We start from the raw sequence: 24384 nt of genomic DNA on the forward strand, positions 1-24384 counted from the left end.
CATGCTTCACGCCATGCAATACACGGCACCACTGTAATGTGGCCAGTGCACTGCTGTAGTACCTAATGCAGTGGGTGGGGGTAGGCAGCGCTGTAAAAAGCCTTGGCGAAAGCCTGAAACCTGATACTACTATAGGTAATCAGTTGGACATACAATAATACACACAGCAGTTATACACCTATTTGTAACAAATTTACTGGCACAGAGAGTGTGACATACTGTAATTGTTAGCACATTACACATAACACATTACTATCTTTTTATATTGAATTATTATCATTAGTTTTATCCAACTTTTTTTTTTATAAGAAAAAGTATTAATATAATCCAATATATATATATATATATATATATATAAAGCATCAAATTTACCCTCATGGAGACATGGATGCTATAACAGAACTGCTAATACTGCATATACACATTAGCAAAATGTACATTATCCAGATTACCAATTCATTATGGCACTGTCCAGAGGTGTAGCTAGAAATTTGAGGACCCCATAGCACAACTTGAAGGGGCCCCCAATGCTCCCAGAGAGACACCTCTCTCCACTGTACTAAATCGGAGGAGGGGCAAAGGTACAGTTGGGGATCTTGGCTAGGGCTGAGTTACAGATGGGGAAAGGGATTTATATGAACACATAAGTAAAGGGGGTGGTGTGTGTGTGTGTGTGTGTGTGTGTGTGTGGGGGGGGACGGGACACAGAGGCACATATGGGGAGAGGAGATCATAAGCACACATGTGGATGGAGGGGGCAGAGTCACTACTGGTGAGGAGGGGCAGAGGCTAAATTGGAGAGGCAGGGGTAAGATACATTCACGGGAAGGGGAATCAGAGCACACTTGGGGAGTCAGGGGCAGAGGCACTCCATGGGAAAATCCTGTGTGCCTCTATTACTGCTGATTCATGAAAGCAGGTGAAGAAGGAGATTTAAGGAGAGGTGGGGGCCTTGACACGTGAAGGTGGAGCTGCATTGGTAGAGGAGGTCTCCAGTGCAGACAAAACTAGCCTTGTTTAAGTGGAGGGACAAGGGAGTTTCTGCTGATCATGCTGATGATTCCTGTAGCAAACTGCTTCCTAGTCACAGGCTGAAGTCTCTAATGTCACGTCTAGCAAAGTTTGAGGATCCGGCAGCTGAGATTTGCCCGAGGAGGTAGCAGGCTGTGAATGAACAAGATGAGGGGCCTGGATATAGTCCTTTTGAATGGGACACGGAGCAATGAAGAACGTAGGCAGGGTTTGAGAGTCAATGGAAGTATTTATTATGTACAGGGTTGAGGTAGAGAACCGAGGCTGGAGCACGATGGTTAAGGAACGTAATTGCGGATAAATAACGGCGTATTGTGGCTTGAAAGATGAGGTTGTGGTTAATGAACTGCAGAGCTGTGGATAGTTGTTAAAGACGTGGCTGGAGGCGAAGAACTGTGGACTGTGATTTGAAAGACGAGACTGTAGATGATGAACTGTGGAACTGTGGATGGTGGTTGAAGACGTGGCTGGAGACAAGGACTGTGGACTGTGGTTTGGAAAACGAGGCTGAAGATAATAATCTGCAGGCTGTGGTCGGTGGTACAAAGGCGTGGCTGGTGAAGGAGATCTGTGGAGTGTGGCTTGAAAGACGAGGCAGAAGACCCGGAGCTGACTGTGCCCAGAGAGTCTTACTGGACCGGGTTTTCCAGGAGCGCTTCCACGGGCAGTAGCAGGCTAGAAACGGCAGGGCTGCAGCAGCAACAACAGAGAACCGACCAAGCAGGATCAGGAGGAACCAGAATACAGCAGGAATCCTGGGAGCACAGGCTAAAGCACCTACAACAGGGTTGTAACTTGAAGCACTGGCATCCCTGTCCTAAACCAGCCCCCTTTTATAGGGAGAGCTTCCCCTGGATTGGCTGGAATAAATAGGAAACAGGAACTATGCTTAAAACTTGGTCTCCAACATGGCGGCGCCCAGTAATGCAGACCTTTTTTCAAAGCCACATTGCTCACTGCCCCTGGTCTCCTAGCAACGGCTCAGCAAGAGCGACCCGCTGTAGCGCATCCCGCCGCCACGAGCGGACCCCCTCACCGCCGCTACTGCTGCCCACGGATCTGGTGCAGCAGTCCACCTCCGCCGCTGCCCGCACATCGCCAAGGAAGCCAGCCCCACGGCCCCAGCGTACCGGTAAGACTCCGGACGCTGACAGTACCCTCCCCCCCCCCTTTGCGGGTGGACTCCGGACACCTATGTGGTTTAATTGGAAACTTGGCATGAAATGTCCGAAGAAGTCTTGGAGCATGGACATCCTCTTCATCTACCCAAGATCTCTCCTCTGGCCCATACTCCTTCCAATCAACAAGGTACTGGATGCGACCATAACGTCTGCGAGAATCGAGGATCTTGTGAATCTCATATTCGTCTCCATGTGTTGATTGGATCTTGGGTAATTTAGGCAGAGCGGCTCTGAACCGATTAAGTACCAATGGTTTTAAGAGAGAAATATGAAATGCATTAGGAATTCTTAACTGCGGAGGTAATTTCACTTTGTACGCCACAGGATTCAACAATTTTTAGATTGGGTAAGGCCCAATAAATCTGGGAGCAAACTTTTTTGTAGGACCCTTTAATCTTAGGTTACGTGTGGAAACCCAAACCCAATCTCCTACCTTAAGGCTTGGTACGGCCTTTCGTTTCAGATCTGCATAGATCTTATATCTCTTGGATGTCTTGAGCAAAGTCTTGTGAACTTGTTTCCAGGCTTCAGTAAATTGTCGAAGTGTTGACTCTGCGACAGGAACCTCGAGCGTAGGCAGAAGTTGGAAGTCAGGAACTCTTGGATGGTAACCATAATTAATGAAGAATGGAGAAGATTTTGTGGCAGAGTGATAAAGATTGTTATGGGCAAATTCTGCGAATGGGAGGAAGTCCAGCCAGTCATCCTGTGAGGAGGACATGAATAAATGCAGAAAAGTCTCCAGATCCTGGTTCACTCTCTGTGTTTGACCATCCGTTTAAGGGTGATATCCTGAGGAGAAGTTTAATTTCACGCCAAGAGCAGAACATAGGGATCTCCAACACTTGGCCACAAATTGAGGACCTCTATCAGACACGATTTCCTGTGGTAGACCATGGAGTCGAAAGATCTCTGCTATAAACAATTTTGCCAACTGGGATGCAGATGGAAGATTAGCCAGAGGAACAAAGTGTGCCATTTTAGAGAATCGGTCAACTATGACCCATAGGGTGTTCCACCCACCAGATGTAGGTAAATCTGTAATAAAGTCCATAGAAATATGCGTCCATGGTCTTAGTGGTACCGGCAAAGGATGGAGTAACCCGGCTGGTGGACCTTTGGGACTTTTATGCTGAGCACATTTTGGACAGGCAGCTACGAATTCCTGAATGTCAGTCCTGAGATGAGGCCACCAGTAGGAGCGCTGAATTAATTTAAGTGTCTTATGACCGCCCGCATGGCCCATGAAGGAGGAGGAGTGAGCCCATGTAAGAAGTTTTTTGCGAAGATTTGGTGCAACGAAGATCTTCCCAGGAGGAGGAAGTGGAGAGGTATTAGTTGCAGAAAGAGCTGGATTCCAGGATAAATTGCTCCTTTGAACGGTCAGAGGGTTCATCTGAACTTAGGGAGCGATATAATGCATCTGCCTTTTTGTTGAGGGAACCTGGTCGATAACTGAGTTTAAAATTAAAACGGGTAAAGAAGAGTGCCCATCTTGCTTGGCGTGGGTTCAGACATCGGGCTGACTGTAGATACAGGAGGTTCTTGTGATCCGTTGTCACCGAAATTGGATGCTGAGCTCCCTCCAACAAATCACTCCACTCCTCAAAGGCCAACTTAATTGCCAGTAATTCCTGTTCCCCAATAGCGTAATTCTGTTCAGCGGGGGAGAATCTTCGTGAGAAGAACGCACAAGGATGGACCTTCTTGTCCTCAAAAAGCTGGGATAATACTGCTCCCACTCCCACAGTAGAGGCATCAACCTCCATCAAGAACGGACGGCTGAGTCGGGTTGGCGAAGAACTGGAGCAGTCGTGAAGGCCTCCTTTAAAAATGAAAAAGCTTCCAAAGCCTCAGGAGACCACTTGGCAGGATCGGCTCCCTTCCTAGTTAATGTGGTTATAGGAGCTATGACAAAAGAATAATTTTGAATGAATCTTCGGTAGAAGTTAGCAAACCCCAGGAAATGTTGAATTCCTTTAAGGGTAGCTGGAAGCGCCCAATCCTGAATTGCCTGGACTTTAGCGGGGTCCATCTGTAACCTCTGCCATGAAAGAATGTAACCGAGGAATGGAATCGTGGGTACTTCAAATGTGCACTTCTCTAACTTACAGAATAACTGATTCCTTCGTAAACGAGTAAACACTTCTTTGACTTGTTCCCGATGGGTCTTCAGATCCCTAGAAAAAATGAGGATGTCATCCAGATACACTACCAAGCAGTCGTAGAGGAGATCTCTGAAGATTTCGTTAACGAACTCTTGAAAGACGGCTGGGGCATTACATAGGCCAAAAGGCATTACCAGATATTCATAATGGCCATCGCGGGTATTAAATGCCATCTTCCATTCGTCCCCTGGGCGAATACGTATAAGATTGTAGGCTCCCCGTAAGTCCAACTTAGTAAATACAGTAGCTCCTTTAACACAGGTGAACAGTTCTGGAATCAGAGGTAACGGATATCTGTTCTTAACTGTTAGGTCATTGAGACCTCTATAGTCAATGCAGGGCCGCAACCCCCATCCTTCTTTTTGATGAAGAAAAACCCCGCTCCGGCCGGAGATGTAGAAGACCTGATGAACCCTTTCTCCAAGTTCTCCCGGATATACTCTGACATGGCCTGTGTCTCGAGAAGTGAGAGAGGGTAAATTCGACCTCGGGGAGGAGTCTTACCGGGTACTAGCTCAATGGGACAATCCCAAGTACGATGCAGAGGCAAGGTGTCCGCCCCATGCTTACTGAAAACATCTTGAAAAGCTTGGTACTCCACAGGAAGGCTGGAAGAACAGAGAGGTCTTACTGAAGGTAGTCTTGTACCCAAGAGAGAACATCCATAGTTTGCCAATCTATTTGGTGATTGTGTCTGATTAACCATGGAAACCCTAGGATTAGTTCATGAGAGGCTTTAGGAATTACAAGTAAAAAAAAATTTCTGAATGGAAAACTCCGACCTTCATCTTGAGAGGAATAGTACGAAAGGATATAATTCCCTCAGGGATATAACTTCCATCCACTGCGGTAACAGAAATGGTCTGATCCAAAGGAACCGTTTGTATTTCAGATCGTTTGACCAGAACTGATGTAATTAAGTTTTCGGCGGCTCCGGAGTCGAGTAGTGCAGGGATGAGAAGAGGAGAAGAAGGGAGCTTCAATTGGGTTAACAGGACAGACTCTTTCTTGGTATGTAATTCTGAGAATTCTCCTAGCTTGACTTCTCCAGCACAAACTAGGAGCGGGCGTTTCCCAGACGTAGATTGCAAATTTTAACAAAGTGATCGGATGCACCACAATACAGGCAGAGGTTCCCTTGTCGCCATCTCTTACGTTCTTCATTGGAGAGGTGGGAGCGATTAATCTGCATGGGTTCCTCCACAGTTGGTGATGATGAACAACTCTAGGCTTAGGGTGATCTGACCACAACCTCTCCATACAGCGTTCTCTGTACCCCAGGTCTAACTTATTGCATAAAGAAATTAGTTTATCCAACTTATCAGGTACGTCCTGAGTTGCGAGGTCATCTTTGATCTTTTCGGAGAGACTGCTCCAAAAAGCTGCAATGAGAGCCTCCTCATTCCAGTTCAATTCCGAGGAAAGGGTGCGAAACTGGATCACGTACTGACTGACCGTACGCGTGCCCTGATGCAGGTGCAGGATCTCCAATGAGGCGGCAGAAGTCCTGCCCGGTTCGTCAAAGATTCTTCGAAAGGTGGCCACGAATTCTGGATAGTTAGATAAGATGGGATCCATCCTCTCCCACAAAGGTGAAGCCCATTCCAACGCTTGCCCGGTAAGTAAAGAAATTATATAGGCTACTTTGGTTCGTGCTGATGGGAAGTTGGCCAACTGTAGTTCGTACTGGATTTTGCACTGGTTAAGAAACCCGCAGCATTGTTTTGGATTCCCATCGAATTTACTGGGAGGTGGCAAATGCAACCGTGGAAGGGGTACTGGTACAGGAGGAAGCGGGACCGGAGGCGCTAATGTGGGAGCAGCTGTAGATACTTGAGGGGCCGTCATGGCAACACAGAGAGAATCAAGACGTTCGAACATACTCTGCATGAACTGCACAATTTGAGATTGTGTGGCCTCCTGCTTACATAAGCAAGACCAGATATCTGCAGTTGAATCCGCTCCTGAGGCCTGATCACCCGTCAAATCCATTGATGCCAGTGCTTACTGTCATGTCTAGCAAAGTTTGAGGATCCGGCAGCTGAGATTTGCCCGAGGAGGTAGCAGACTGTGAATGAACAAGATGAGGGGGCTGGATATAGTTCCTTCGCATGGGACACGGAGCAATGAAGAACGTAGGCGGGGTTTGAGAGTCAATGGAAAGTATTTATTATGTACAGGGTTGAGGTAGAGAACCGAGGCTGGAGCACGATGGTTAAGGAACGTAATTGCGGATAAATAACGGCGGATTGTGGCTTGAAAGATGAGGTTGTGGTTAATGAACTGCAGAGCTGTGGATAGTTGTTAAAGACGTGGCTGGAGGCGAAGAACTGTGGACTGTGATTTGAAAGACGAGACTGTAGATGATGAACTGTGGATGGTGGTTGAAGACGTGGCTAGAGACAAGGACTGTGGACTGTGGTTTGGAAAACGAGGCTGAAGATAATAATCTGCAGGCTGTGGTCGGTGGTACAAAGGCGTGGCTGGTGAAGGAGATCTGTGGAGTGTGGCTTGAAAGACGAGGCAGAAGACCCAGGGCCGACTGTGTCCAGAGAGTCTTACTGGACCGGGTTTTCCAGGAGCGCTTCCACGGGCAGTAGCAGGCTAGAAATGGCAGGGCTGCAGCAGCAACAAAGAAGCGACCAAGCAGGATCAGGAGGAACCAGAATACAGCAGGAATCCTGGGAGCACAGGCTAAAGTACCTACAACAGGGTTGTAACTTGAAGCACTGGCATCCCTGTCCTAAACCAGCCCCCTTTTATAGGGAGAGCTTCCCCTGGATTGGCTGGAAGAAACAGGAAACAGGAACTATGCTTAAAACTTGGTCTCCAACATGGCGGCGCCCAGTAATGCAGACCTTTTTGCAAAGCCACATTGCTCACTGCCCCTGGTCTCCTAGCAACGGCTCAACAAGAGCGACCCGCTGTAGCGGCGTCCCGCCACCACGAGCGGACCCCCTCACCGCCGCTACTGCTGCCCACGGATCCGGTGCAGCAGCCCACCTCTGCCGCTGCCCACACATTGCCAAGGAAGCCAGCTCCGCGACCCAAGCTTTCGGGTAAGACTCCAGACGCTGACATCTAAGAAGCAGTTTGCAGGAGAGATCAGCAGTGTCTGCGGTTATGACAGCATACGCTTCTCTCTCCCAGTCCCACACACCAGATGCTGCGCACAGCAGCACCCTGTGTAGCTCTGCCCCCATAGTGGAAACCACCAGGAGTTGGAGGGCACATCTGTGACCAGCTAGCGTCTGTATGGTCAGCGCTGCATTTCTCTGTAATGTTCCCTAAGGTGAGCTAAGTGCAGGGGGAGAGGTGGGCTACGGATGTGCTGCGGGCCCCATAGCAACTGCACCCCTTGCACCCATGGTAGCTATGTCCTTAATCTTGTCACTAAGCATTGTGAACAGTCTCCATGTCATGAAGCAGTCTGCAGTGTCTAGCACTATAGAGCAAAATAATACCTGTGTTGGATTAGTAGTCACAGTTTATTGTTGTATGCTGCTTGCAAGTATTGGCCATCAATTTATCAAACATACAATACTGCAAGTGACACTGGTGGTAATGCAGGTGCACATCATGTTACGGTGACGTGAAATACCTCTTTGGTGCTGTAACATGTCCATAAGCCTCCACATGTCAGTAAGATACTGATTATGTAACAGTGTTGCTGTGATTGCATTTATACAGCTTTGTAAAATTCTGTGCGGTACTAAAGACTTGGATTCAGATCGTGCCGTGTTTGTTTGCTCCTGATGTAACTGCAACTGTAAAAATGCACAGTGATGTGTATCTATTCACCATGCGGCACTGCACAGCAAAATCATACATATTTATTTGCTCTAGTACAGAAGTCACTTTAATGTTTATTGTTGTATACAGTGCGATTTATTACTGTATTGTAAATGTGTCACAAACTAGTTGCCCCAAAAAAAGTTTTTAGCTCTTTCTATGGGTGGGTCGAGAAGTTTGACAATGGCTGTGTAATGCCGGCAGGCACAGTACAGTTTTAGAAAGATACCATCTGCCATTTGAAAACAGTGTTCATTCTAGCACCCTGCACCTAATCAGGGAGGAGGGCATATTTTAATTTTTAAGATCAAAATGTTATATATGATATTATCACTACAGTTACTGTAGTTGTAGCGATACATCACATCTAAAAATTTTGCCCTTTAAAATTAAAATATGCCCTCCTCACTGATTAGGTGTAGGGTGCTACAATGAACGCTAGAAAACTGGTATTACACTGAGTGGGAACATATTTACCACCACTACCAGGGTTTTCTTGACTTCACCAGCAGCCTAGTGTTGTCCAGGAAGGGTCATTGCGAAATACACATGCACGGCTATTACAGAGTAGTTTTAACTGGTGGGGATCAAGCAAAGCTATTCCTGGTAGCAGGTCCTCCTAGGTAAACCTGGGGTGAAGCTTTCCACCACTTTTTAAACTGAACAGAAAATGAAACCCCATTGCAGGTTATGGTGATACTGCAAACTGTGGAAAAGCAGAAACCACTAGAGTAATCATTGATTTTGTGCCGCACCTCTGCTGATAAATGTAAGAAAGCAGTGCTAATCCATTTCTCTGGCAAAATAAATCTGTAGAAACAGGTTACCACTGTTTCATAAAGAGACCTCTAAGTAGTCAGTTTCTAACTACATACCTCCCAACTGTCCCGATTTTCATGGGACAGTCTCTTTTTTTGGGACTGTCCCCTGTCCCACCCATGGCCCTCAGTGTCCGCGGGCTGCAGTGACCCGCAGTTGGGGGGGGGGGGGGGGGGGAGTTGGGAGGCTCCTGTCACTCACTGCTCTCACAGTGGTGAATAGACTATTCATAGGAGACAGGGGGAGAGGGGGCATGCCAGCAGCTCACAGGGACACGGGCATGCCCCCTCAGTGACGAAAATGGGTGGGCATGACTTGCGATTGCGGCACTCCCTTGAAGCCATGCCCCCTTTCGTATAGGTCACACCCACTTTTTTCACCCGCGAGCACAGATGTCCCTCTCACCAATTGTGAAATGTTGGGAGGTATGTTACTATATGGTGATAAGTTGGGATCCAGTCAGGATTACGGCAGTCAGAATACTGATGCCGGAATCCCAACACTACTTAGAATGCCAACACTGGCATCCCAAATAGAGTCACCAGTCCGTCGATCGCAAGGATCCCACACGAGCTAGAGGTGACAGACAGACAGCTGCTGTGTGCAGTGAAACCACCCGATGGCTGGAGATTGCATGTGTAAGCAAGGCTCCCAGGCTAGAGACAATCAACGCTGCAGCTGCAGTGGTTGACCGCTGACGAGCTGCAGTGAAGTATCAGCAAATGCACACTAATGCTTCTGTACATGCTGAAGATAGAGGAGCCCCTTCACGGCTTGGTGCCCCGGTGCGGGAGCGTCCATTGGCCCTCATTCCGAGTTGATCGGTCGCAAGGCGAATTTAGCAGAGTTACACACGCTAAGCCGCCGCCTACTGGGAGTGAATCTTAGCTTCTTAAAATTGCGACCGATGTATTCGCAATATTGCGATTACTAACTACTTAGCAGTTTCAGAGTAGCTCCAGACTTACTCTGCCTGTGCGATCAGTTCAGTGCTTGTCGTTCCTGGTTGACGTCACAAACACACCCAGCGTTCGCCCAGGCACTCCCACCGTTTCTCCGGCCACTCCTGCGTTTTTTCCGGAAACGGTAGCGTTTTCAGCCACACGCCCCTGAAACGCCGTGTTTCCGCCCAGTAACACCCATTTCCTGTCAATCACATTACGATCGCCGGAGCAAAGAAAAAGCCGTGAGTAAAAATACTTTCTTCATAGTAAAGTTACTTGGCGCAGTCGCAGTGCGAACTTTGCGCATGCGTACTAAGCGGATTTTCACTGCGATGCGATGAAAAAGAACGAGCGAACAACTCGGAATGAGGGCCATTGTCTCTGGTAGTTCTGCTTCTGCATTTTGCTACATTTTACATAAAGCATTGCTGCAAAATACAGCATGTTACATGGACACTAACCTCAATAAATGTCTGTGTACAGTTGTGTCTATCACAGAGGAATGTATATGCTGAAACTAGTTATAGATCATACCCTCTGCATTGCCTATGGTCAAATTGATTCTGAGTTAGATGCATCACCAGCTGGTTTTCTATATAGTCGCAGCAGTCTATCACTAGCATGGGCAGGTTTTTACATGCTATTGTGAGAATGTGCCTGTATATGCCAAACAGCCATGCATCTGCATGTGGAATACCTTCCAGACCACTGTTTTTCCATCTGCAGCCGCAGTGTCATCTTTATTATCTGGAAATGCACCCACTGCATACTGGGGACCAAGGATATGTCTGAAACAGGCTTCCTACCTCCACCCTCACACTAATAAAGCTGGCTTACACACCAACGACACTAAAATTAAACTCCAACTAGACAGAACAGTTCTGTGCATCCGCATGGTTGCTGGGTTTCTGTGGATTTCTTAATGGCCCTGCCAGTAAGGACCCAGACACGCTCATTTCAATCTCTCTGCACTTTTGATCTCAGTGCGTGTGAGTATGCCTGGTTTGTTGAATGAGCAGTCACCAATTTATTTCTACAGTGCAGTATGGTGTAATCCAAGAGATGCATCCGCAAACCTACTTGCATTCCAGTCACAATCAGGCCCTAGTCTGCTTTCTCCTTGCCTTACTTTTGGTCCTTTCTGAACCTCCGCATAACAATGTTATTCCCCAAAGATGTCGTACATATCACATGCCATTAGGCCCTGCTCTCAAACTTTTGAATTGTAAAAGGATTAGCATACATAATTAAAATTGACAGGAGAGCTATGTGAGGAGATAAAGGGATTATGGGGAAGATAAAGCAAGTAATGAAACTGTACTAGTGAGCTCTGCAGCAATCTTATTAGCACCTCAATAGAATTAAGGTAGAGGCTGAAAATATTTTATATATAGTCATTATTATACATTTTACATTAGATGCACACAATGGGAAAACATATAGTGTTAGAGTCACTTTAAAAAAAGAAAACAAAGCATCTAAACTACATAGCACTAGAGGTTATTGGTATACATGTAAAGTGGCCGACTAAATGCTTCCATGCTCCAATGTAAACTACAATATGACCATGATAATGTGCTATGATCACTTTAACAATGACTGTTACAGCAGATCAAAAGGCAATGTGGAGTGAAACAAATCCTAAGCTTTTCTGACCTTTTACTGTCACAAGCCGCCAGTGGCTTGTTCCCGACGAGAGTTCGGGTTGTTGCCTAGCAAACGGGATGTCACATTTTCCAGCCGCAAAGGCTGGCGGTCCCCGCCTGTCTCTAGGCTCCCAGGACACCAGACTGCTACTACATCTCTGGTTGCCTTGCTAGTATGGAAGTCTCAGTCATAGGCTGCTGTATACATGCAGCACTTTTAATTTGTGTCCTTGCCTCTCTGGCTGTGCTATTGGTGGATTTCCTAGTTATAAATCAGCTTGGCCTGCACCTCTCTGTGGTTATAGTTTATGCTACGGTCCCTCTGCTTACCCACAGCAGCCTCCTTGACCGGGCAGCAGATGCGAGAGGCCAGACACCGGCCAGTGGCAGTTGCCGCAAATAGGTGCTATACTTGATCATACACAGTGAACCTTCAAGCCTTCCCTGCTCTGCAGACAACCCACAGCAGCCAACCTTACCTGACCAACGGCACCCAAGTGGGAGAGAAAGAGTTACACATGGGCGTCCAAGCGACACAAGCTATTCTGCTCCGCAAGGGGCTTTCTAGCGCTTGCCCTGCTGCCATCATACTGGTGGGTGCATTGCCGCTGTCGGTATAGTGACGGCCGGCATCCCGGCCGTAGGTATATCATACTGATTCCCTTCTAACCTTCCTACCATATATCATGGTATCCTATCAGGGGCACTTTAAGAGAGGAGGAGACCCACGTGCAGGCTCCGTTGTGGGCCCCTTCCTCTCCGGAGGCAAGTAGACTCTAGCATAATGTCAAAGTCTACTGCGCATGCACAGGTCTCCGGGAATATGGCGTCTGCATCTGCACTGTGCATGCGCAAATCACTCAGAAATGTCCGTAGCAGCCATTTCCAAGTGATTTGTGTCCGCATTGCAGGTGTGTCGCTGCGGGACTCCAGAAGGGTAAGTATAATATATGGGTGCATGATACACCCATTATAGAAATGCCTATGTATCCCATTCAGTATTGCTCACCCATTGCCACTGTGATTATTGCATACAATGGGAAAATGCATCTGATGGCAATACAGGCTGATGCGCAATTCATATTTTCTCTTCAATATCTGATTTCGCCGACTCTCTCAATATGTAGTGTGTCTATCACATATCCTGTACTGATTGTAACAGGACAAGGGGGACACCACACATAAGCAGAAACAGACATTAGCTATTTAACCCACTGGGAAGCACTGGAATTTGCTTACCTATTTATTCACTGTGCAAGCACATTAATGGGCAGCAGCAATTCTTGGGCATCACACCCATGTGGCTACAACTCTGATATTTTATCAACTACTTATCTAAACACTATATGAAGTGCCCTGTTCTTTAAAACAAATAATACCGCAAAATATATCAGATAATGGGCCTAATTCAGGATTGATCGCAAAAGCAAAATCTTTCTCTAATGGACAAAACCATGGTGGTCATTCCGAGTTGATCGCTCGCTAGCAGTATTTAGCATCCGTGCAAATGCTATGCCGCCGCCCACTGGGAGTGTAGTTTAGCTTAGCAGAATGAAAGGATCGCAGAGCGGCGGCAAAGTTATTTTTGTGCAGTTTTAGAGTAGCTCAATACCTACTTAGCGCTTGCGATGACTTCAGACTGTTCAGTTCCTGTTTTGACGTCACAAACCCGCCCTGTGTTCGCCCAGCTATGCCTGCATTTTTCCTGGCACGCCTGCATTTTTTCGAACACTCCCTGAAAACGGTCAGTTGACACCCAGAAACACCCTCTTCCTGTCAATCACTCTGCGGCCAGCAGTGCGACTGAAAAGCTTCGCTAGACCGTGTGTGAAACTTCATCGTTCGTTGTAATAGTACATCGCGCGTGCACATTGTGCCGCATACGCATGTGCAGAAGTGCCGTTTTTTTGCCTCATCGCTGCACAGCAAACGAATGCAGCTAGCGATCAACTCAGAATAACCCCCAATGTGCACTGCAGGTGGGGCAAATATAACATGTGCAGAGAGAGTTAGATTTGGGTGGGTTATTTTGTTTCTGTGCAGGGTAAATTCTGACTGCTTTATTTTTTACACTGCAATTTAGATTTCAGTTTGAACACACCCCACCCAAATCTAACTCTCTCTGCACATGTTATATTTGCCCCCCCCCTGCAGTGCACATGGTTTTGCCCATTAGAGAAAGATTTTGCTTTTGCGATCAACCCCGAATTAGGCCCAATGTGACAATACTATTGATATGAACGTATGATTATGAATGATTATTAATCTTTTGTGTACCAGTGTTACTTAAGACCAATAAAACCCACCTATTAGTAGCTGCTGACTTGAATTTTTTCCTGGTTGGTCCATGCTACTACAGTTGAAACAATGTTTATTTTGATTATTATTTATTTCTTTTACAGACTGCAACTAGCAGCACAGCCCAGGCTTCCTATGATTGCTTAACCAAACGGTATACTGTGCAAACCCATATTGTTAAGTCTGTCGCTGAAATTGAGCACGAATAATATGCCACACACAATGGCAATTTGATAAATGGAATTTATTGATTATTTTGTGATGGTTACAGGGGCGTCGGAATGGGGGGTGGGGTGTGGCAAGGCATGCCCCTCCCCCCAAAAAAAATTACAGGCACAAGCGCTGGGTAGGGGAAGCACTTACCGCCGGATCACTGCGTAAACTCCAATCCTACTATGGATAGTCTGCCGCCGCTGCGTGCTGCCCCATGTCCTGTGTCCTGGTTGGATCTTCACACAGATGCTTTACTGGGAGGAGGCGTGCCCATGCTGAGCATGCTGGGACATCCTCCCTGTACAGCATCTATGTGAAGAGCCGCCCAGGACACAGGAAATGGGGCAGCATGCAGTGGCGGCAGACTTTCCAAAGTAGGATTGGAGCCTTCGAGATGATCCAGCAGTAAGCGCTCCCTGCATGCAGGGGTAATCTCGTTGGGGAAGCGCCAAAATATTTTTTATACGCCTCCATCCCCCCAACCATATAACATAGTGGCGCCCCTGGATGGTTATATCAAGTTACTTTGATTGATTGACTATCCCTGTAAAAAATTTAATTGTTCTCTTTCTCAAGAACATTTTTTTTTGTTTTCGTTTATCCATCTGTTTGTACCCCTCTTATGATTCCTTATATATTCTTTCTAAAATATTTGTCTGTGTTTTGCACTCATAATTATTTTGATAATCACCATTTTTGAATGCATACTAATAAAAAGTTATATCTTAAAACTGAATACAATGGCCCTCATTCCGAGTCGTTCGCTCGTTCTTTTTTTTCGCATCGCAGTGAAAATCAGCTTAGAGCGCATGCGCAATGTTCGCACTGCGACTGCGCTAAGTAATTCTGCTATGAAGAAAGGATTTTTACTCACGGCTTTTTGTTCGCACCGGCGAACGTAGTGTGATTGACAGGAAATGGGTGTTACTGGGCGGAAACACGGCGTTTTATGGGCGTGTGGCTGAAAACGCTACCGTTTCCGGAAAAAACGCAGGAGTGGCCGGAGAAACGGGGGAGTGTCTGGGCGAACGCTGGGAGTGTTTGTGACGTCAAACCAGGAACGACAAGCACTGAACTGATCGCACAGGCAGAGTAAGTCTGGAGCTACTCTAAAACTGCTAAGTTTTTTTTGTTCGCAATATTGCGTAAACTTCGTTCGCACTTTTAAGATGCTAAGATACACTCCCAGTAGGCGTAGACTAAGCGTGTGTAACTCTGCTAAATTCGCCTTGCGACCGATCAACTCGGAATGAGGGCCAATATACGCAGAGTGCCCCTGTAAGAGAGATCTTCTCATATCCTTTCTTGGATCATTTTGTCTCACTAAAGGGGGGTACAACTGGAGAGATCCATGCTTAAATTCTAAGCAATCTGACTGGCACAATCTAGCACATCGATCATTTCACCGCTGGGTGAAATTAGTGCCCCACCCCCCTCGCTCAGCACACATTGCGCTGTGTGCTGAGCATGGGAGAGATGTGTGCTGAGCAATCTGTGTGTGGGCCTAATTCAGAGTTGATCGCAGCAGTAAATTTGTTAGCAGTTGGGCAAAACCATGTGCACTGCAGGTGTGGCAGATATAACATGTGCAGAGAGAGTTAGATTTGGGTGGGGTGTGTTCTAACTGAAATCTAAATTGCAGTGTAAAAATAAATCAACCAGTATTTACCCTGCACAGAAACAAAATAACCCACCCAAATCTAACTCTCTCTGTAAATGTTATATCTGCCCCACCTGCAGTGCACATGGTTTAGCCTAACTGCTAACAAATTTGTTGCTGCGATCAACTCTGAATTACCCCCTGTGATAGATCGCTCAGCACACATCTCTCCCAGTGTGTACGGGCCTTAAGTCCCCTTCTGCCTGAGAATAGCTCCCCACCATAAAGGCCTGGGATACCTCTTGTGATAATTAGAGATGAGCGGGTTCGGTTTCTTTGAATCCGAACCCGCACGAACTTCACTTTTTTTTCCACGGGTCCGAGCGACTCGGATCTTCCCGCCTTGCTCGGTTAACCCGAGCGCGCCCGAACGTCATCATGACGCTGTCGGATTCTCGCGAGGCTCGGATTCTATCGCGAGACTCGGATTCTATATAAGGAGCCGCGCGTCGCCGCCATTTTCACTCGTGCATTGAGATTGATAGGGAGAGGACGTGTCTGGCGTCCTCTCCATTAGAATAGAGATAGATAGATTAGATAGAGAGAGATTGTGCAGAGTCGCAGACAGAGTTAGTTTACCACAGTCAGTGACCAGTGCAGTTGCTAGTTAACTTTTATTTAATATAATATATCCGTTCACTTCTCTCTGCTATATCCGTTCTCTGCCTGAAAAAAAAAACGATACACAGCACAGTCAGTCACACAGTGTGACTCAGTCTGTGTGCACTCAGCTCAGCCCAGTGTGCTGCACAGTCATCAATGTATAAATTAAAAGCTTATAATTAATTGTGGGGGAGACTGGGGAGCACTGCAGGTTGTTAGCAGGAGCCAGGAGTACAATTATATTAATTAACAGTGCACACTTTTGCTGCAGGAGTGGTGACCAGTGCCTGACCACCAGTATAGTATTGTTGTATACTACTAATATCTCTTTAAATATCAACCAGTCTATATTAGCAGCAGACACAGTACAGTGCGGTAGTTCACGGCTGTGGCTACCTCTGTGTCGGCACACGGCAGGCAGTCCGTCCGACCAGAATTGTATTATTTATTATTATATACCTACCACCTAACCGTGGTTTTTTTTTCATTCTTTATACCGTCATAGTGTCATCCTAATTGTTACGAGTATACTACTATCTCTTTATCAACCAGTGTACAGTGCGGTAGTTCACGGCTGTGGCTACCTCTGTGTCGGCACACGGCAGGCAGTCCGTCCGACCAGAATTGTATTATTTATTATTATATACCTACCACCTAACCGTGGTTTTTTTTTCATTCTTTATACCGTCATAGTGTCATCCTAATTGTTACGAGTATACTACTATCTCTTTATCAACCAGTGTACAGTGCGGTAGTTCACGGCTGTGGCTACCTCTGTGTCGGCACACGGCAGGCAGTCCGTCCGACCAGAATTGTATTATTTATTATTATATACCTACCACCTAACCGTGGTTTTTTTTTCATTCTTTATACCGTCATAGTGTCATCCTAATTGTTACGAGTATACTACTATCTCTTTATCAACCAGTGTACAGTGCGGTAGTTCACGGCTGTGGCTACCTCTGTGTCGGCACACGGCAGGCAGTCCGTCCGACCAGAATTGTATTATTTATTATTATATACCTACCACCTAACCGTGGTTTTTTTTTCATTCTTTATACCGTCATAGTGTCATCCTAATTGTTACGAGTATACTACTATCTCTTTATCAACCAGTGTACAGTGCGGTAGTTCACGGCTGTGGCTACCTCTGTGTCGGCACACGGCAGGCAGTCCGTCCGACCAGAATTGTATTATTTATTATTATATACCTACCACCTAACCGTGGTTTTTTTTTCATTCTTTATACCGTCATAGTGTCATCCTAATTGTTACGAGTATACTACTATCTCTTTATCAACCAGTGTACAGTGCGGTAGTTCACGGCTGTGGCTACCTCTGTGTCGGCACACGGCAGGCAGTCCGTCCGACCAGAATTGTATTATTTATTATTATATACCTACCACCTAACCGTGGTTTTTTTTTCATTCTTTATACCGTCATAGTGTCATCCTAATTGTTACGAGTATACTACTATCTCTTTATCAACCAGTGTACAGTGCGGTAGTTCACGGCTGTGGCTACCTCTGTGTCGGCAGTCGGCAGGCAGTCCGTCCATCCATAATTGTATTATTATTATAATATATACCACCTAACTGTGGTTTTTTTTGCATTCTTTATACCGTCGTCATAGTGTCATACTAGTTGTTACGAGTATACTACTATCTCTTTATCAACCAGTGTACAGTGCGGTAGTTCACGGCTGTGGCTACCTCTGTGTCGGCAGTCGGCAGGCAGTCCGTCCATCCATAATTGTATTATTATTATAATATATACCACCTAACCGTGGTTTTTTTTTCATTCTTTATACCGTCGTCATAGTGTCATACTAGTTGTTACGAGTATACTACTATCTCTTTATCAACCAGTGTACAGTGCGGTAGTTCACGGCTGTGGCTACCTCTGTGTCGGCAGTCGGCAGGCAGTCCGTCCATCCATAATTGTATTATTATTATAATATATACCACCTAACCGTGGTTTTTTTTTCATTCTTTATACCGTCGTCATAGTGTCATACTAGTTGTTACGAGTATACTACTATCTCTTTATCAACCAGTGTACAGTGCGGTAGTTCACGGCTGTGGCTACCTCTGTGTCGGCAGTCGGCAGGCAGTCCGTCCATCCATAATTGTATTATTATTATAATATATACCACCTAACCGTGTTTTTTTTTTCATTCTTTATACCGTCGTCATAGTGTCATACTAGTTGTTACGAGTATACTACTATCTCTTTATCAACCAGTGTACAGTGCGGTAGTTCACGGCTGTGGCTACCTCTGTGTCGGCAGTCGGCAGGCAGTCCGTCCATCCATAATTGTATTATTATTATAATATATACCACCTAACCGTGGTTTTTTTATACCACCTAACCGTGGCAGTCCGTCCATAATTGTATACTAGTATCCAATCCATCCATCTCCATTGTTTACCTGAGGTGCCTTTTAGTTCTGCCTATAAAATATGGAGAACAAAAAAGTTGAGGTTCCAAAATTAGGGAAAGATCAAGATCCACTTCCACCTCGTGCTGAAGCTGCTGCCACTAGTCATGGCCGAGACGATGAAATGCCAGCAACGTCGTCTGCCAAGGCCGATGCCCAATGTCATAGTACAGAGCATGTCAAATCCAAAACACTAAATATCAGAAAAAAAAGGACTCCAAAACCTAAAATAAAATTGTCGGAGGAGAAGCGTAAACTTGCCAATATGCCATTTACCACACGGAGTGGCAAGGAACGGCTGAGGCCCTGGCCTATGTTCATGGCTAGTGGTTCAGCTTCACATGAGGATGGAAGCACTCAGCCTCTCGCTAGAAAACTGAAAAGACTCAAGCTGGCAAAAGCACCGCAAAGAACTGTGCGTTCTTTGAAATCCCAAATCCACAAGGAGAGTCCAATTGTGTCGTTTGCGATGCCTGACCTTCCCAACACTGGACGTGAAGAGCATGCGCCTTCCACTATTTGCATGCCCCCTGCAAGTGCTGGAAGGAGCACCCGCAGTCCAGTTCCTGATAGTCAGATTGAAGATGTCAGTGTTGAAGTACACCAGGATGAGGAGGATATGGGTGTTGCTGGCGCTGGGGAGGAAATTGACCAGGAGGATTCTGATGGTGAGGTGGTTTGTTTAAGTCAGGCACCCGGGGAGACACCTGTTGTCCGTGGGAGGAATATGGCCGTTGACATGCCAGGTGAAAATACCAAAAAAATCAGCTCTTCGGTGTGGAGGTATTTCACCAGAAATGCGGACAACAGGTGTCAAGCCGTGTGTTCCCTTTGTCAAGCTGTAATAAGTAGGGGTAAGGACGTTAACCACCTCGGAACATCCTCCCTTATACGTCACCTGCAGCGCATTCATAATAAGTCAGTGACAAGTTCAAAAACTTTGGGTGACAGCGGAAGCAGTCCACTGACCAGTAAATCCCTTCCTCTTGTAACCAAGCTCACGCAAACCACCCCACCAACTCCCTCAGTGTCAATTTCCTCCTTCCCCAGGAATGCCAATAGTCCTGCAGGCCATGTCACTGGCAAGTCTGACGAGTCCTTTCCTGCCTGGGATTCCTCCGATGCATCCTTGCGTGTACCGCCTACTGCTGCTGGCGCTGCTGTTGTTGCCGCTGGGAGTCGATGGTCATCCCAGAGGGGAAGTCGTAAGCCCACTTGTACTACTTCCAGTAAGCAATTGACTGTTCAACAGTCCTTTGCGAGGAAGATGAAATATCACAGCAGTCATCCTACTGCAAAGCGGATAACTGAGTCCTTGACAACTATGTTGGTGTTAGACGTGCGTCCGGTATCCGCCGTTAGTTCACAGGGAACTAGACAATTTATTGAGGCAGTGTGCCCCCGTTACCAAATACCATCTAGGTTCCACTTCTCTAGGCAGGCGATACCGAGAATGTACACGGACGTCAGAAAAAGACTCACCAGTGTCCTAAAAAATGCAGTTGTACCCAATGTCCACTTAACCACGGACATGTGGACAAGTGGAGCAGGGCAGGGTCAGGACTATATGACTGTGACAGCCCACTGGGTAGATGTATGGACTCCCGCCGCAAGAACAGCAGCGGCGGCACCAGTAGCAGCATCTCGCAAACGCCAACTCTTTCCTAGGCAGGCTACGCTTTGTATCACCGCTTTCCAGAATACGCACACAGCTGAAAACCTCTTACGGCAACTGAGGAAGATCATCGCGGAATGGCTTACCCCAATTGGACTCTCCTGTGGATTTGTGGCATCGGACAACGCCAGCAATATTGTGTGTGCATTAAATATGGGCAAATTCCAGCACGTCCCATGTTTTGCACATACCTTGAATTTGGTGGTGCAGAATTTTATAAAAAACGACAGGGGCGTGCAAGAGATGCTGTCGGTGGCCAGAAAAATTGCGGGACACTTTCGGCGTACAGGCACCACGTACAGAAGACTGGAGCACCACCAAAAACTACTGAACCTGCCCTGCCATCATCTGAAGCAAGAAGTGGTAACGAGGTGGAATTCAACCCTCTATATGCTTCAGAGGTTGGAGGAGCAGCAAAAGGCCATTCAAGCCTATACAATTGAGCACGATATAGGAGATGGAATGCACCTGTCTCAAGTGCAGTGGAGAATGATTTCAACGTTGTGCAAGGTTCTGATGCCCTTTGAACTTGCCACACGTGAAGTCAGTTCAGACACTGCCAGCCTGAGTCAGGTCATTCCCCTCATCAGGCTTTTGCAGAAGAAGCTGGAGGCATTGAAGAAGGAGCTAACACGGAGCGATTCCGCTAGGCATGTGGGACTTGTGGATGCAGCCCTTAATTCGCTTAACAAGGATTCACGGGTGGTCAATCTGTTGAAATCAGAGCACTACATTTTGGCCACCGTGCTCGATCCTAGATTTAAAGCCTACCTTGGATCTCTCTTTCCGGCAGACACAGGTCTGCTGGGGTTGAAAGACCTGCTGGTGACAAAATTGTCAAGTCAAGCGGAACGCGACCTGTCAACATCTCCTCCTTCACATTCTCCCGCAACTGGGGGTGCGAGGAAAAGGCTCAGAATTCCGAGCCCACCCGCTGGCGGTGATGCAGGGCAGTTTGGAGCGACTGCTGATGCTGACATCTGGTCCGGACTGAAGGACCTGACAACGATTACGGACATGTCGTCTACTGTCACTGCATATGATTCTCTCAACATTGATAGAATGGTGGAGGATTATATGAGTGACCGCATCCAAGTAGGCACGTCACACAGTCCGTACTTATACTGGCAGGAAAAAGAGGCAATTTGGAGGCCCTTGCACAAACTGGCTTTATTCTACCTAAGTTGCCCTCCCACAAGTGTGTACTCCGAAAGAGTGTTTAGTGCCGCCGCTCACCTTGTCAGCAATCGGCGTACGAGGTTACATCCAGAAAATGTGGAGAAGATGATGTTCATTAAAATGAATTATAATCAATTCCTCCGCGGAGACATTGACCAGCAGCAATTGCCTCCACAAAGTACACAGGGAGCTGAGATGGTGGATTCCAGTGGGGACGAATTGATAATCTGTGAGGAGGGGGATGTACACGGTGATATATCGGAGGGTGAAGATGAGGTGGACATCTTGCCTCTGTAGAGCCAGTTTGTGCAAGGAGAGATTAATTGCTTCTTTTTTGGGGGGGGTCCAAACCAACCCGTCATATCAGTCACAGTCGTGTGGCAGACCCTGTCACTGAAATGATGGGTTGGTTAAAGTGTGCATGTCCTGTTTTGTTTATACAACATAAGGGTGGGTGGGAGGGCCCAAGGATAATTCCATCTTGCACCTCTTTTTTCTTTTCTTTTTCTTTGCATCATGTGCTGATTGGGGAGGGTTTTTTGGAAGGGACATCCTGCGTGACACTGCAGTGCCACTCCTAGATGGGCCCGGTGTTTGTGTCGGCCACTAGGGTCGCTAATCTTACTCACACAGCTACCTCATTGCGCCTCTTTTTTTCTTTGCGTCATGTGCTGTTTGGGGAGGGTTTTTTGGAAGGGACATCCTGCGTGACACTGCAGTGCCACTCCTAGATGTGCCCGGTGTTTGTGTCGGCCACTAGGGTCGCTAATCTTACTCACACAGTCAGCTACCTCATTGCGCCTCTTTTTTTCTTTGCGTCATGTGCTGTTTGGGGAGGGTTTTTTGGAAGGGCCATCCTGCGTGACACTGCAGTGCCACTCCTAGATGGGCCCGGTGTTTGTGTCGGCCACTAGGGTCGCTTATCTTACTCACACAGCGACCTCGGTGCAAATTTTAGGACTAAAAATAATATTGTGAGGTGTGATGTGTTCAGAATAGGCTGAAAATGAGTGTAAATTATGTTTTTTGAGGTTAATAATACTTTGGGATCAAAATTACCCCCAAATTCTATGATTTAAGCTGTTTTTTAGGGTTTTTTTAAAAAAACACCCGAATCCAAAACACACCCGAATCCGACAAAAAAAATTCGGTGAGGTTTTGCCAAAACGCGGTCGAACCCAAAACACGGCCGCGGAACCGAACCCAAAACCAAAACACAAAACCCGAAAAATTTCCGGCGCTCATCTCTAGTGATAATATCTTAGTCATGGAGTGAGGCAGTGTAAGCCCTTTCTACAATAAAGATATTTGTCTCATACACTCCTCTATGTGTAAATGATTGAAGTTTCAGCACAGAGCAGGCTATGCTCACAAAGATTATAAATAATAATGCTTTTGACAATCCAGCTAAAGTTCTCCAAAAGAGCATTGACTGATACAGTTTGGTGTAAAGCTTAACCCTGTATTTTGTTACAAACTGAAAGCAGTAAATTATGGAAAACAGAATTAATTATCTTTCCACTGACAAGTAGTAGTTACCAACCTGATCTCTATCGCTGCTGAGAACCCGACAATCAAACCTACCCCACAAGCTCACTGCCTAGGTGTCATCCTTGACTCTGAACTGTCCTGTGTTCCTCACATTCAATCTATTACAAAATACATAGATATCCAAAATATGACCATACCTTACACAAGACACTGCAAAAACTCAAACCCATGCTCTCATTATCTCCTACAATGATTATTGCAATAGTCTTCTTACTGGTCTTACTAAAAGAGACTCTTACCACTGCAATCCATTCTGAATGCAGCCGCAAGGCTAATTTTCCTCGCTAGACATTCATCTTCTGCAGATCCACTCTGTCAGTCCCTCCATTGGTTACCTGTATTATACCGTATTCAATATAAAATACTTTTACTTACACACAAGGCCATTAACCATACTACACCAATGTATATCATCTTGCTTATCTCAAAATATCTCCTAACCTGACCTCTTCATTCTGCACAAGACCTGCGTCTCTCATCCACACTCATTACTTGCTCCCATGCACGATTGCGGGACTTTCTCTGTGGAATGCCCTCCCATGCACAAGTAGACTCTCCGCTAGTCTCCAAAGCTTCAAGCATTCCCTGAAAACTCACCTTTTCATTAAAACTTATCAAATTCTGGACCCACCCACATAAACTTTCCTATCCAATTACATCCCCACTGTACAGTCCACACATATCCTCACATATTTTCTCTCTCTTCACTTTCAATCCTCTTGACCCCAGGCCAACATTGTTGTGTGGCCGTATCATACAGCCCAGCAAGAACCTTTGCAATCTGGTGGACTATTATGTTATAGATAGTGGACTATTATGCTATAGATAACACCTATCGTGTATCAATGCCTATTTCCCTATAGTTTGTAAGCTTGAGAGCAGTGCCTTCCTACCTCTATGACTGTTATTACCCAGTGTTTATCACAGAAACTGCTACTAAATAAATAATGATAGTATAATTTCTTGACTAGTTGCAGCAATAGCAACTTGGTAATTGGATGATATTGCCGAAGTTCCACCACTGTAGCCAAGTGTTGACACTAGCATACAATTGTGTCCATGGTTCTAGATGTTGCAGGCAGCAGATATGGTAGGTAGCAGAACACTTTTTATGCCAGCACTTATGAGTTAAAGATGTAATAATAACTTTTTTCTATTCTGAATAAGTTGTTCCTTTATTTTA

The 24384-nt window shown here is 46.2% G+C and overlaps 1 protein-coding gene across 12 annotated transcripts in view; it reads right to left on the reverse strand.

The window, feature by feature from the left end:
• Positions 1 to 24384, reverse strand: part of DMD (dystrophin) — a 3641189-nt gene that overhangs the window by 785809 nt on the left and 2830996 nt on the right. The gene's annotated exons all lie outside the window — the stretch shown is intronic.

Source organism: Pseudophryne corroboree, chromosome 2, assembly GCF_028390025.1.
Source record: "Pseudophryne corroboree isolate aPseCor3 chromosome 2, aPseCor3.hap2, whole genome shotgun sequence".
Classification (NCBI taxonomy): domain Eukaryota; kingdom Metazoa; phylum Chordata; class Amphibia; order Anura; family Myobatrachidae; genus Pseudophryne; species Pseudophryne corroboree.